Here is a 4,588-nt window from a genome sequence, read left to right on the forward strand (position 1 = left end):
TTGGGTTTTTAGGTTATGGTTAAAATTGATTAGTCTAATTCAAATTTTGGTTTATGTTTGGGTTTGTTGCCCAAGTCTAGATATGGGCTTAGAGCTGAATTTTCGATGAATAGTATGTGCATAATTTATTGTAGGATAAATTAAAAAAGTAAAGGTTACGATTAATTATCTTTAGTTGTTTTTTTTTTCTAAGAGGAACCAATTTGTTTAATATCAAAATTGAGAATGACCAAAATGTATTTTTACTTTTATTTTAATTAATACATTTTATTATGAATTATATATATAAATTTGTAGTAATAAAAAAATCACAAAACCATAAAATTTATTACTTCACATATAAGGAAATAAAAGAAATAGATAATGATGTTACCTAAAATTGAAAGAATAAAATCTCCGAGGTCAATTTTATTTATTAAACAATCCTAGTCTAAGGATAAATTTTGAAGATGAAGATAAAGTTGGGATCATCTAAGGGCTTTTTTTACTATGACTTATCATGTTTTCGTCTTCACTTTTTATTTAAGCTAAAGGGATTCAAGTTGGTTGTTAGTCTCTCTTTTCTTTTTAATAAAATTTTATCAATCTTACTTCTTCTTTTTAAGTGTTCTGTTTTTCTTATTATATACTATAATTAAAATAACAGCTCATATTAAAATTTTTATATAAAAATAAATTTAAAAATATAATACATCGAATACATTAAAATATTAAAATAAATATTTCCTAACAAATGAAAAAATTTTAAAAAAACTTCAATAGCATTAATATAGATGCAACTTAACAAGCAAATACCTCTAATATAGTAGCAAAAACAATAATAATAAAAGAATTATATAATATTCAAACAATAACAACAAATAATAGCAATATAATAGTAAAATGATAGCATAACAATGAAAAAACAATAGTAAAATAGTAAAAAAAAAAAAAGAGCAACAATTTTTTTGCAAATTCGTGTCAGACCAAGCTGGGCTTAAGCTAAAAAAACTTACCTAAGACCTAAGCCATTTATAAAATGGGCATTATTTTTTTTGTCTAAACTCATTTTTTAAATTTATATTTTTACCCAAATCCTCCTACTTTTTGGACAGACTTTCATGCTAATCCAAGTCTAATCATCAATATAGATATTTATATGTATATTTAGTGGGAAAAAAGAAAATAAGTTGTCTCTCTAAAATTTAAACTTGAAAACATGTATAAGCTATATTTGTATATAATAAAATTTTAATTTGACCCCCAAAATTATGAAATTTTAATTTAATCCTTTAAAATTATAAAGATATAGACTATTAAAATTAAAATTTAATTTCGCCGTCTAAAAAATTTTCGGCCCATGGTTAATCTATCAAATATATTTCCCAAACAAAGAAAAAGAAAAAAATGTATAGACATTTAATTTTTTAACAACCATTTTGTTCTCAGACAAAGCAAATGAGATCTTAATTGTGTGATTTTTTCATTATAATATTGATATCTAAATATTAAATAAAAGGTTTAACTTTTATTTAAAATAAATTTTAATGAATGCATCTCTGTTTATTATATATAGGAAATGTTAGAACCATTTCTTTATATATATATATATATGTTTAACAAAACACCATTGCATTTGAACTGATATTTAAAAAAAAAAAACATAAGTGCGATATAATAAAAAAGGTACATGGTTGAGTGTTCAAACTTGGAAAGGGGCTAAATAGAAAGTTGAAGGGGGGCAAATTTTTCAAAAGTTAAAAGGTTAAATGATAAATATACATTTTTATAATTGCGGTTGGGGTTGGGGTTGGGGCCCTTGTCACTCCTTAGTTGTGCCATTGCGTGAAGGTCCATTTGAAATGTACACCCAATTAACAAGTCGAGATTTCTAAAATTTTAGTAGTTTTACTTTCAACATTTACAGCATGTTTGGTTGGGTGTATTGGCATAGCCAATACACTCCTAATCGATGGGCCCCACTTAATCCTCCTTTAATCATTTGTTTGGTTCAGTGTATTGCTATTACGGGTCTAATACATTACTGACCTAATCCCCAAAATCCACCGATTTCTAATCCTTCCCTTTTGCTCAGTTTAGGTGCTGCTTCAGTTTACCCTCCCTGTTTTACCCTCCCGATCGGCTTCTCCTTTCCGTCTTCTGTTCCTTCCTTCTAGCCTCAACCTTTTCTGCTGATTTTCTCCCTCTGTCTCTCAATCTTTTCTTTTCTTTTTCTTTACAACATTACGCTTGGCCTTCTCAACCTTTTCTTATCTTTTTCTCTCTGTCACTCTTTCGCTTGCTCTTAGTTGGTGGGTTTCCAAGTTACTGCAACTGAAAGGTAAAGGTTTCTAACATCTATGGCTCTCAAACTGCTTTAATGTTTCTAACTCTCTTTCTCTCTCTGTAATGAGTTTCATTGGCTGCCTTGTTAGTGTCTTTTGTTTTTTCTGCATGTAAGCAGATTCGAATCACTGCCTTGTTAGTGCATTGACTTCTTCATCGATTATTGCACTGTTCACTTAATCGGTTTCCCCTTTTCTCATTACATGTTAGTTTTCCATAGGTATTTTGTTTGCATTACATGTTCGATTGAAATGTTAGTTTTCCCCGATTGCATGTTTCTATTGCTGTTTCTTTTCCTTTGTTATGTAATGCAAAGAGTTTTAAGGCTTATGTCAGGCAAGAATGTATTGATACATTGTGCACAATGTCTTTTTTCTGAAATAAAATTGTGTCTTGTATCAATAAAATTGTGTCATGCATCATCCAATCGGTTTTACTGCCTTTCCCTGCACTCCCCTGTAATAAACCAAGGATTTCTTTAGACCAATGCAATTGTGAAATGCACCTACCGAATATATAGGCTTGTCGATCCCAGTAGCTTTCCAAAATCCCGACCCTGTTACCCTGTTTAGCCTTATGCTGTTCCTATATTTTCTTCATCTTCTACAAAAGAAGTACCACTCTTTCTCTGTACCAGTGCTCAGTTTGCTAACTTGTGCACCATAATTAGTTAGCAATTAATAAAAAAATATTACATAAAGGAACTGTGAAATCATACTTGGAAGATCCCAAGGATCATGTTTGTAGATATCAACATGTTTGATTATGTCAATACTAAAGAGTTTCTTCTCCACTTTCCTTCTAAGATAAAACCCCACAAGTTCTTGGTCAGTAGAATGGAATCGAAAACCAGGGAGCAAAACATCTTCATCTTCAGATATCATCTTCTCCAGCACCTCCATTTCTATGCTCCTTACTATTTCTTTTACCACTTTTATATACATTAATGTAACAGGCCTTATATTGTTTTAAGATGTGTGTGACCATGGTTTTCTAGTCAAAGTCAGCCTGTTTGACTGGAAAAATGAGATTGCTTGCTTCATATTTGAAGACTTTATAGGTGATAAAGATTTTGTTGGTTTGTTCTGGAAATTGTTTTGATAGTCTGCTGGAAAATGTTATTGATTTGTTAGTGAGTAGAAGATGAAATTGGAAATTGTTGCATTTGTTTTGATTTTGTTCTTGAATTGTTCTGGCAGTTGTTTTGATAGTCTGCTGGAAATTGTTCTTGATTTGTTAGTCAGTAGAAGATGAAATTGGAAATTGTTGCATTTGTTTTGATATTGTTTTTGATTTGTTTTGGAAATTGTTTTGATAGTCTGCTGGAAATTGTTCTTGATTTGTTAGTCAGTAGAATATGAAACTGGAACTTGATTTGTTCTTGATTTGTTAGTCAGTAGAATATGAAAATGGAAATCAAATGCTGTAAACGAGTTACTTGCAGGACCACTCTGTTTATAATAATTTAATTTTATTAAATGTCAACCAAGTTGTGATTGAGTGATAATGTATAAAATGAGAATTTTAAAACCGAGCTGTAACAGGCATATAGATTGGGATAAGAGTATGATTTCAAGAGCATGTGTTTTGAACATAAACCATAATAATACAAAGGAAAAAGTCAGCCATTAAAATAAGCAAGTAATTAATTTCATCAAAGAGCCAATATATATCTATATATATATATATATAAATAGTCAAAACACATTAAAGTTTCAACTTGAATCCGCAAATCATGCATTCCAATTGTTTTCCGTCATTTTTTCTTCTTCCTTTAATTTCATGAAGAATGGAATTGACTTTTGAAACCTAATTAATTCAACAAATTGGAAATTAAAAATCAAAGATAATTCATTAACACAATGATAATACAAGGTTATTGTTAAGTATGACTCCTATTTTCAGTCAAATTTGAGAAATAATCTTTTAGTTAAACTCTGTTTATTTATTTCAGTCAAACACTGATTAGTTTAGATTATTTTATTATTATTTGACATATGAATTTAGCCTATAAATAGGCTCTTGTACAACCTTAGAAAATACACCCATTAGAGATTAGAACTCATAACACATTTAGAGAATTTTGTGTTTACGTTTTGAGGGTTCTTTGTTTTCGGGTTTTTGGGGTTTAGTTTTATCTCCATCTTTTGTACTCTTCGTTCTTTTGCCATTATAGTAAAATTATCTTTGCCCGTGGTTTTTTATTCTCTTTGGAGGGGTTTTTCCACGTTAAATTTGTGTGTTCATCTTCTCAATTTCTTCT

At 29.5% G+C, this 4,588-nt stretch overlaps 1 pseudogene; it reads right to left on the minus strand.

Annotated features, from left to right (window-relative positions):
* Window positions 1–2,652: 2,652 nt before the first annotated feature.
* On the minus strand, window positions 2,653–3,312 carry LOC128034011 (transcription factor JUNGBRUNNEN 1-like; annotated as a pseudogene).
* Between the last annotated feature and the right edge of the window lie 1,276 nt (window positions 3,313–4,588).

The sequence above is a fragment of the Gossypium raimondii genome, chromosome 10, assembly GCF_025698545.1.
Source record: "Gossypium raimondii isolate GPD5lz chromosome 10, ASM2569854v1, whole genome shotgun sequence".
NCBI classification, from domain to species: Eukaryota; Viridiplantae; Streptophyta; class Magnoliopsida; order Malvales; family Malvaceae; genus Gossypium; species Gossypium raimondii.